Source organism: Sminthopsis crassicaudata, chromosome 6, assembly GCF_048593235.1.
Source record: "Sminthopsis crassicaudata isolate SCR6 chromosome 6, ASM4859323v1, whole genome shotgun sequence".
Lineage (NCBI taxonomy): Eukaryota > Metazoa > Chordata > Mammalia > Dasyuromorphia > Dasyuridae > Sminthopsis > Sminthopsis crassicaudata.
Genome location: NC_133622.1, coordinates 197,903,661 through 197,914,562, shown reverse-complemented (window position 1 = coordinate 197,914,562; position 10,902 = coordinate 197,903,661). Strand labels below are relative to the sequence as shown.

Here is a 10,902-nt window from a genome sequence, read left to right as displayed (position 1 = left end):
TATGATAGCAGCCCTTGGTATCATGCTGATGAGGGCCCAAATGGATCTCTCTCTCCAGTAATTTATTTACTGATTTACCTAACCCTCCATTGACTCCTTCATTATCTATGTATAATTTAAGGCAGCTATTCATTCTCTTCTGCCTATAAGTCTCTTTTCTACCTATAAATCTCGTTTCTTCTCCTAAATCACTTTTTTAACTATATATATCTCTTTTCTACCTATGTATCGCTTTTTTCATATAAATCTCTTTTCTAACTATAAATCACTTTTTTTTCCTATAAATATCTTTTCTACCTATAAACTTTTCTACTATAAATCTATCTTTTCACTTATCTACCGATCATTATCTATTTAACTATGCATCAAGTGTATCTATTGAATCTATTTGTTTACCCTATCTATCCCATCTATCTATCAGCACTTATCTATGTATCTAGTCTATTAGTCTATTTGTCCACTCATCTATTCTTCTATTCACATACTACTCCCTTGGCTGTCAGGATCCAACTGGGTTGTTGGGGAGAGAACATCCCCTTTAAGTCAGAAAACCTTGGGTGTTCTCAGGCGTGTCACAATGGGCATGACACAATGAGGTCTCCATGGAGAAGGTAAGCAAAGCAAATGCTCATCAGATGAGGGTAGTGCTCACCTGGTATGTGGGTTTTTTTTCATTTTAAAAATTGTTTGAGGAAAGCTTTTTATTTACAAAACATATGAAGGGGTAAGTTTTTAACACTGACCCTTGCAAAACCTTCTCTTCCAACTTTTCCCCTCCTTCCTTCCACCTCTTTCCCTAGATGACAGGGAAGATGACAGGGGATTCACATGTTAAATATATGAAAATATATGCTTAATCCAATGTATGTAAAAATATTTATACAATTATCTTGCTTATGCATAGATTGTCTTCCTAGTTCTTTTTGTTGACATCATTTTCCCCAATAGAATATAAACTTTGCGGGCAAGACCATTTTGTTTTTACCTTTATGTCTCCAGGGTCTAGTGAAATATACGACCCCTAGTAAGTATGTAATAGATGTTTGCTCCTTGTTTAATTGAGCTTTGCTGATTGAGTAGTCTAAGGAAGATGGATGAGGTGGGCTACCAGATGAATGATATGGTCACAAAGGACACAGGGACCAGAAACTGGGGACATGAGTAGAAGCACCAGCGGGAAAGGGAGCCAAGCCCACATATTGCTCTTGGGATGGAGCCTAGGGTTTGGCTGCAAAGCAGAAGGAGCTAGGGCCACGGTTAAGACCCCAGACCGCTTCATCCGGTACCTTTCATCATGTAGAATTTGGAAAACACCCCATTGAACGCTGCAGATCTAGAATCCCCTTGTTAATTAGGCCAGGGTTGTCTGTACAAGACAAGATCTGTTTCAATCTCGCCTCTATTTTGCTGACCTGTTGCCTCAGTTTCTTTAACTGAGAGAGTGGATATTAGCACCTACCTCCCAGTGATGTTCAGGAGAGAATATGTGTAAAGTGCTTAGCACAGTGCTTGGTACATAGGAGTTTAATAAATGCTTGTTTCCTTAATAAATATTGGTAAATCGGAAGTGATTCGAAGTGGAAAAATGGCAGAGCTACCAAGGAAAAACTCCAACAGTTCTTGCCCTCAAGAAGGTGGTTTTCTGTAGATGAGACCCTCCAAGCCCAAGCCCAGAAGTGGAAAGCCCAAGATGGAGGATGAGAAGGTGCTGTCAGAGAGCAATCCAGACCTCCTCCTCTTCCACCCCCTGGGAGGATTCCCAAGGCCAAGCTAAGGACTAGCTCTGGAAGCCGGCTTGACTGGCTTGTCCAGGGTCTTCTGGGGCCCTTCAGCCAATTAAGGCTGCATCCTGCTTGGGAGTTAGTTTGGTTTCATTTTCTTGCCAGAGCCTGTACATCAATTCCCAAGAGGTATTGTTCCAGCTTTATCAATCAGTGCAAACATCTTTTGTGGCTAACCTGACGTTTGCCACTATCTATGGAATCAAATCAGACGGAGTTTTCCCATCTCCAATCTTGCCGTCTCCAGAGCACCCATTTGCTTTTCTAGCACTCTTACTATCCCCCTTCTTCATCCAGGGGATTTAGGTTCCCAGCTTCTGAAGAAAGGTTAGATTTTCAGAAAGAGAAGATTGACATTTCAGTCATATAGATTATAATGAGCACAAGTCAGGCAGAAGAAACTTCAAAGGGGGAATGGGGGGCTCTAGCACAAGCCTGTGGGGACACCAATTATTTTCTGGCTCAGCCTTCCCCTAGAGCTGAGGGGAAGCACCTGGATGCAAATCTCTAAGCCAGTCCCTTGTCATTCTGAATTGCCCTTCTGGTGTAGAATGGCTGCTCTGCTCCTCCAGGAAGATCCAAAAGACTTCAGCAGGGCCAGTTCCGAGCTTCTCTGGAACTTCTCTGGCTAGAACACAACAGCCCTGCTGCTTGTTAACCCCCACTACCTCTTTGCTCCCAGATTTTCAGACGGTCCCCAGCCTCTGATGGCAAAGGGCCTGCTTACAGTTTTTTCACAATCTCAAAGAAGAACAAATCTGCCTCCCTCTCTTATTCCCAAACCCAGATAGGATAGCCAGCTTTACCCATCAGCAGTATGGGCTAGCTGCAAATAAGGGAAAAATGTTGTTTACCCAATAAGTTTGCCAACAAGTATTTCTTTAGGATTAACCAGCTGGCAAATATAATCATCAGATAGTAAAGAAGAAACTGGGAAATATCACTAATCATGTGGGAGCTGAAAGAATGACAACTTGAAACTTTTGGAAACAGAAAAAAAAACATTTTTTATTTTTAAAAACACATCAAACTCAGAAACATCATCTCTCCCCTTCCCCCCACCAGTACAATAAACTCCAAAGTATAGATATCAAAACTCCCCAACAATCAAACTCAGAAACATCCTCTCTCCCCTTCCCCCCACCAGTGCAATAAACTCCAAAGTATAGATCAAAACTCCCCAACAACAATCTAAATCCCGTTTCAAGTAGATTTCCAAAGACATGTTTTCAATATCGCCAGAATCTGGTCACTCTGGCTTCAGTATCTCCTTTGCTTCAGTATTGGCTTATAGGTTGCCTGAAAAGAAAAAATGTGAAAGCATAAGTGAAAGATATGTGTCCATTTGATATACTGGAAAAACCATCCACAAACTGCAATATTTTGGGTGGGGGTTGTATGTATATTTTAATCCAGCTATTCATTCTCTTCTGCCTATAAATCTCTTTTCTACTTCTAAATCCCTTTTTTTAATCTAAAAATCTCTTTTCTACCTATAAATGGCTTTTCTTCCTATAGAGCTGTTTGCTACCTATAAATCACTTTTCTTCCTATAAATCACTTTTCTACCTATAAACTTTTCTACTATAAATCTATCTTTTCACTTATCTATCCATCATTATCTTTTTAACTATGCATTAAGTGTATCTATTCAATCTATTTGCTTATCTTCTCTATCCCATTCATCCATCACCAGGAATCTATGTATCTAGTCTATCAGTCTATTAGTCCACTCATGCATTCTTCTATTCACATACTACTCCCTTTGCTGTCAGGATCCAACTGGGTTGTTGGGAAGAGAACATCACCTTTAAGTCAGAAAACTTTGGGTGTTCTCCGGCATGTCACAATGAGCATCACACAATGAGGTCTCCATGGCCAAGGTAAGCAAGTCAACTGCTCATCTGATGAGGATTGTGCTCAGGCTTTATGCGCAAGTCTTCTTTTAACAATATTTTTTAGGAAACCTCTTTATTTAGAAAACATATGGACTTCCGGACAAAGGAGTAGTGGCAGTAGTAGGAGGTGGAGGCGTAGAAGAAGTAGGAGTAGTATGAGTAGTAACAGTAATAGGAAGAGGAATAAAAGTAGTGATAGAAGTAGTAAAAAGAGTAGTAATGATAAAAGTAATAGTAATGGTAGTAGTACTAATAATAATAGGAGTAGGAATAATAGTAGTAGAAGAAGTAGTAATAGCAACAGTAATAATGATAGGAATAGGAGTGACACTAGTAGGAGTAGGAGTAGCAGTAGCAATAGGAGTAATAGTAATAGTAAAAGTGGTAGTAGAAATAATAGTTGTGGTAGTAAAAGGAGTATAAATAGGAATAGGAGCAATGATAGTACTAGTAGCAGGAGGAAGAGATCTAGAAGGAATAATAACAATAATAAGAGTGGCAGTAATTGTAGTAGTTGGTGGAAGAGTAATAGTAGTAATTGTAGGAGTAATACTAATAGGAGTAGGAAGAGGAGTAATAGTAGAAATAGTAGTAATAATAATAGGCGTAAGAGTACAAGTAATAATAGTAGTAGTAAGAGAATTATCTGACCTTTACACAGTGCTTCACCATCTCCCAAATTCTATAGATCATCTCCTCAAATGCTACCCCTAAGGCTCAGACCAAGTCTTGTGGGAACAGCCAGACTCTCCCATCCTTGGGCCAGGGAGATGCATGTCCTGTTATTTCGGGTTCGGTACCTGTGTTCCAGGCTTCAGGGAAGAAACGAGATCTTTCAACATTTTGGCTTCTGATATCGTCACCCCACCAACCACAAAGAGGATCTGGAGTGGATGGTCACCGGGATGAGGGCGGCCCACCTCTAACAGTCACCACAACAAGGATGGGGTCAGCCCTCAGAAGGGAATGCCAGGTTAATGTTGCTACAAATGAACTATATAAAATCCAAGAGAAAATATATGACTCATTAATGATCAAATACAGATCTTACATTAGGACACAATGTTGCTAGATTTTCACTGTGGAATCACAATTTTAGAACTGGAAATGTAGTTTCCTAGTGGTCATGGAGCTCAACTATCTCATTTAACATGTGAGGAAACTGAGGCTCAGGGAGTTTAAAGTGATAATATAAAGTCATGAAAGTAAGAAATAAACAGCAGAGCAAAATACCACTTGTTTAATGTTACTTTATTACAGTTTCTTTCCCCTACCCCATCCCACCACTTTTTTTTTTTTAAGAGTAAATATGTTTAGTTATAGGTTAGAAGATTGGAGTATGGAAATATACACACACATATATGGACACCCATACACCCATATATATTGAACACTTAGAGGTAACACGATAGTATTAACAGGATCTGTTTGAATCTTGTCTCTGCCACTTACAACTTGTATGCGCTTGAACAATATATTAACTATACTAAACCTCCTTGTGTCTCAGTGACTTTCTTTGTAAAATATGGAAGTAGAAACCCTGAAATATTGCTTCCAGCTCAAAATCCACGATGCTGTGACTCTACTTGAAAACAAATAGTTCTCAGAGGCTTATCCTCTGTGGAGCAAACATGATTGTATCATTCCCAATTTACAGAGGAGGAAATTGAGGCAAACACAGATTAAGTGACTTGCCCAGAGTCCTACAGCTGGTGTTTGAAATCAGTTGCTGATTCAAGGGAGGTCCAACAGTGTTATCCACTGAACCAGCCAGCTGCCTATAATTTTAGAAAAAGTCTTCATCTATATGTAATTGAATTTAACAAGCATTTATGAAACCTCTAATATGAGCAAGTCATCTTTTTTCTGGGAACCAGCCATAGGATGAGGAAAAAGAAAATAGTTTCTGAACTAAAAGAATTTGCTTTTGTTTGTTTGTTTGCTTTTAAGTGTAGGCTCTCTATTTCCCAGATTATTTGTACTTCTAGTTTATATATAGGGCTAGTCAGCAACCAGGCCCTACCTTGATCTCCTATTAACACTGACTGCAGGAGGGAAGCTGCAGGTACATTATCTCTATGTAGATGCTTTACCTTCATGAACAGGTTAAATCCCGTTTTAAGTCGATCCCGAGGCTTAAGATGCGTTCAATATCGCCAGCATCTGGTCACAACTGGTTCAGTATCTCCTCTGCTTCAGCAGTGGCTTATAGGATGCCTGAAAAGGTAAAATGTTACAGCATAAGTGAAAGATATGTGTCCAATTGATCTACTAGAATAACCATCCACAAAATGCAATTTTGGGGGGGCGTGGGGGAAGAGGGGAAGAAAGAGAAGTCAACAATTTCCCAAGCCATTTTAGCTTCTATAATATTGAAGGATAAAATATAATAGTTTAATACTGACGTGAAGGCAGTCTCAATCTATGATAGCAGCCCTTGGTATCATGCTGATGAGGGCCCAAATGGATCTCTCTCTCCAGTAATTTATTTACTGATTTACCTAACCCTCCATTGACTCCTTCATTATCTATGTATAATTTAAGGCAGCTATTCATTCTCTTCTGCCTATAAGTCTCTTTTCTACCTATAAATCTCGTTTCTTCTCCTAAATCACTTTTTTAACTATATATATCTCTTTTCTACCTATGTATCGCTTTTTTCATATAAATCTCTTTTCTAACTATAAATCACTTTTTTTTCCTATAAATATCTTTTCTACCTATAAACTTTTCTACTATAAATCTATCTTTTCACTTATCTACCGATCATTATCTATTTAACTATGCATCAAGTGTATCTATTGAATCTATTTGTTTACCCTATCTATCCCATCTATCTATCAGCACTTATCTATGTATCTAGTCTATTAGTCTATTTGTCCACTCATCTATTCTTCTATTCACATACTACTCCCTTGGCTGTCAGGATCCAACTGGGTTGTTGGGGAGAGAACATCCCCTTTAAGTCAGAAAACCTTGGGTGTTCTCAGGCGTGTCACAATGGGCATGACACAATGAGGTCTCCATGGAGAAGGTAAGCAAAGCAAATGCTCATCAGATGAGGGTAGTGCTCACCTGGTATGTGGGTTTTTTTTCATTTTAAAAATTGTTTGAGGAAAGCTTTTTATTTACAAAACATATGAAGGGGTAAGTTTTTAACACTGACCCTTGCAAAACCTTCTCTTCCAACTTTTCCCCTCCTTCCTTCCACCTCTTTCCCTAGATGACAGGGAAGATGACAGGGGATTCACATGTTAAATATATGAAAATATATGCTTAATCCAATGTATGTAAAAATATTTATACAATTATCTTGCTTATGCATAGATTGTCTTCCTAGTTCTTTTTGTTGACATCATTTTCCCCAATAGAATATAAACTTTGCGGGCAAGACCATTTTGTTTTTACCTTTATGTCTCCAGGGTCTAGTGAAATATACGACCCCTAGTAAGTATGTAATAGATGTTTGCTCCTTGTTTAATTGAGCTTTGCTGATTGAGTAGTCTAAGGAAGATGGATGAGGTGGGCTACCAGATGAATGATATGGTCACAAAGGACACAGGGACCAGAAACTGGGGACATGAGTAGAAGCACCAGCGGGAAAGGGAGCCAAGCCCACATATTGCTCTTGGGATGGAGCCTAGGGTTTGGCTGCAAAGCAGAAGGAGCTAGGGCCACGGTTAAGACCCCAGACCGCTTCATCCGGTACCTTTCATCATGTAGAATTTGGAAAACACCCCATTGAACGCTGCAGATCTAGAATCCCCTTGTTAATTAGGCCAGGGTTGTCTGTACAAGACAAGATCTGTTTCAATCTCGCCTCTATTTTGCTGACCTGTTGCCTCAGTTTCTTTAACTGAGAGAGTGGATATTAGCACCTACCTCCCAGTGATGTTCAGGAGAGAATATGTGTAAAGTGCTTAGCACAGTGCTTGGTACATAGGAGTTTAATAAATGCTTGTTTCCTTAATAAATATTGGTAAATCGGAAGTGATTCGAAGTGGAAAAATGGCAGAGCTACCAAGGAAAAACTCCAACAGTTCTTGCCCTCAAGAAGGTGGTTTTCTGTAGATGAGACCCTCCAAGCCCAAGCCCAGAAGTGGAAAGCCCAAGATGGAGGATGAGAAGGTGCTGTCAGAGAGCAATCCAGACCTCCTCCTCTTCCACCCCCTGGGAGGATTCCCAAGGCCAAGCTAAGGACTAGCTCTGGAAGCCGGCTTGACTGGCTTGTCCAGGGTCTTCTGGGGCCCTTCAGCCAATTAAGGCTGCATCCTGCTTGGGAGTTAGTTTGGTTTCATTTTCTTGCCAGAGCCTGTACATCAATTCCCAAGAGGTATTGTTCCAGCTTTATCAATCAGTGCAAACATCTTTTGTGGCTAACCTGACCTTTGCCACTATCTATGGAATCAAATCAGACGGAGTTTTCCCATCTCCAATCTTGCCGTCTCCAGAGCACCCATTTGCTTTTCTAGCACTCTTACTATCCCCCTTCTTCATCCAGGGGATTTAGGTTCCCAGCTTCTGAAGAAAGGTTAGATTTTCAGAAAGAGAAGATTGACATTTCAGTCATATAGATTATAATGAGCACAAGTCAGGCAGAAGAAACTTCAAAGGGGGAATGGGGGGCTCTAGCACAAGCCTGTGGGGACACCAATTATTTTCTGGCTCAGCCTTCCCCTAGAGCTGAGGGGAAGCACCTGGATGCAAATCTCTAAGCCAGTCCCTTGTCATTCTGAATTGCCCTTCTGGTGTAGAATGGCTGCTCTGCTCCTCCAGGAAGATCCAAAAGACTTCAGCAGGGCCAGTTCCGAGCTTCTCTGGAACTTCTCTGGCTAGAACACAACAGCCCTGCTGCTTGTTAACCCCCACTACCTCTTTGCTCCCAGATTTTCAGACGGTCCCCAGCCTCTGATGGCAAAGGGCCTGCTTACAGTTTTTTCACAATCTCAAAGAAGAACAAATCTGCCTCCCTCTCTTATTCCCAAACCCAGATAGGATAGCCAGCTTTACCCATCAGCAGTATGGGCTAGCTGCAAATAAGGGAAAAATGTTGTTTACCCAATAAGTTTGCCAACAAGTATTTCTTTAGGATTAACCAGCTGGCAAATATAATCATCAGATAGTAAAGAAGAAACTGGGAAATATCACTAATCATGTGGGAGCTGAAAGAATGACAACTTGAAACTTTTGGAAACAGAAAAAAAAAATTTTTTATTTTTAAAAACACATCAAACTCAGAAACATCATCTCTCCCCTTCCCCCCACCAGTACAATAAACTCCAAAGTATAGATATCAAAACTCCCCAACAATCAAACTCAGAAACATCCTCTCTCCCCTTCCCCCCACCAGTGCAATAAACTCCAAAGTATAGATCAAAACTCCCCAACAACAATCTAAATCCCGTTTCAAGTAGATTTCCAAAGACATGTTTTCAATATCGCCAGAATCTGGTCACTCTGGCTTCAGTATCTCCTTTGCTTCAGTACTGGCTTATAGCTTGCCTGAAAAGATAAAATGTTAAAGCATAAGTGAAAGATATGTGTCCATTTGATATACTGGAAAAACCATCCACAAACTGCAATATTTTGGGTGGGGGTTGTATGTATATTTTAATCCAGCTATTCATTCTCTTCTGCCTATAAATCTCTTTTCTACTTCTAAATCCCTTTTTTTAATCTAAAAATCTCTTTTCTACCTATAAATGGCTTTTCTTCCTATAGAGCTGTTTGCTACCTATAAATCACTTTTCTTCCTATAAATCACTTTTCTACCTATAAACTTTTCTACTATAAATCTATCTTTTCACTTATCTATCCATCATTATCTTTTTAACTATGCATTAAGTGTATCTATTCAATCTATTTGTTTATCTTCTCTATCCCATTCATCCATCACCAGGAATCTATGTATCTAGTCTATCAGTCTATTAGTCCACTCATGCATTCTTCTATTCACATACTACTCCCTTTTCCTGTCAGGATCCAACTGGGTTGTTGGGAAGAGAACATCACCTTGAAGTCAGAAAACTTTGGGTGTTCTCCGGCATGTCACAATGAGCATCACACAATGAGAGGTCTCCATGGCCAAGGTAAGCAAGTCAACTGCTCATCTGATGAGGATTGTGCTCAGGCTTTATGCGCAAGTCTTCTTTTAACAATATTTTTTAGGAAACCTCTTTATTTAGAAAACATATGGACTTCCGGACAAAGGAGTAGTGGCAGTAGTAGGAGGTGGAGGCGTAGAAGAAGTAGGAGTAGTATGAGTAGTAACAGTAATAGGAAGAGGAATAAAAGTAGTGATAGAAGTAGTAAAAAGAGTAGTAATGATAAAAGTAATAGTAATGGTAGTAGTACTAATAATAATAGGAGTAGGAATTATAGTAGTAGAAGAAGTAGTAATAGCAACAGTAATAATGATAGGAATAGGAGTGACACTAGTAGGAGTAGGAGTAGCAGTAGCAGTAGGAGTAATAGTAATAGTAAAAGTGGTAGTAGAAATAATAGTAGTGGTAGTAAAAGGAGTATTAATAGTAATAGGAGCAATGATAGTACTAGTAGCAGGAGGAAGAGATCTAGAAGGAATAATAACAATAATAAGAGTGGCAGTAATTGTAGTAGTTGGTGGAAGAGTAATAGTAGTAATCGTAGGAGTAATACTAATAGGAGTAGGAAGAGGAGTAATAGTAGAAATAGTAGTAATAATAATAGGGGTAAGAGTACAAGTAATAATAGTAGTAGTAAGAGAATTATCTGACCTTTACACAGTGCTTCACCATCTCCCGAATTCTATAGATCATCTCCTCAAATGCTACCCCTAAGGCTCAGACCAAGTCTTGTGGGAACAGCCAGACTCTCCCATCCTTGGGCCAGGGAGATGCATGTCCTGTTATTTCGGGTTCGGTACCTGTGTTCCAGGCTTCAGGGAAGAAACGAGATCTTTCAACATTTTGGCTTCTGATATTGTCACCCCACCAACCACAAAGACGATCTGGAGTGGATGGTCACCGGGATGAGGGCGGCCCACCTCTAACAGTCACCACAACAAGGATGGGGTCAGCCCTCAGAAGGGAATGCCAGGTTAATGTTGCTACAAATGAACTATATAAAATCCAAGAGAAAATATATGACTCATTAATGATCAAATACAGATCTTACATTAGGACACAATGTCGCTAGATTTTCACTGTGGAATCACAATTTTAGAACTGGAAATGTAGTTTCCT

At 39.7% G+C, this 10,902-nt stretch overlaps 2 long non-coding RNA genes across 2 annotated transcripts; one reads left to right on the top strand and one right to left on the bottom strand.

Moving 5' to 3' along the window:
• The first annotated feature begins 588 nt into the window (after positions 1 to 588).
• Positions 589 to 4,909, top strand: LOC141545855 (uncharacterized). The gene is made up of 3 exons (XR_012483157.1): positions 589 to 611; positions 3,557 to 3,664; positions 4,368 to 4,909. It is a non-coding gene; the product is annotated as an uncharacterized LOC141545855 (long non-coding RNA).
• Positions 2,763 to 6,676, bottom strand: LOC141545857 (uncharacterized). The gene is made up of 5 exons (XR_012483159.1): positions 6,085 to 6,676; positions 5,773 to 5,896; positions 4,331 to 4,491; positions 3,590 to 3,750; positions 2,763 to 3,080 (listed from the first exon to the last, which is right to left on the bottom strand). It is a non-coding gene; the product is annotated as an uncharacterized LOC141545857 (long non-coding RNA).
• Between the last annotated feature and the right edge of the window lie 4,226 nt (positions 6,677 to 10,902).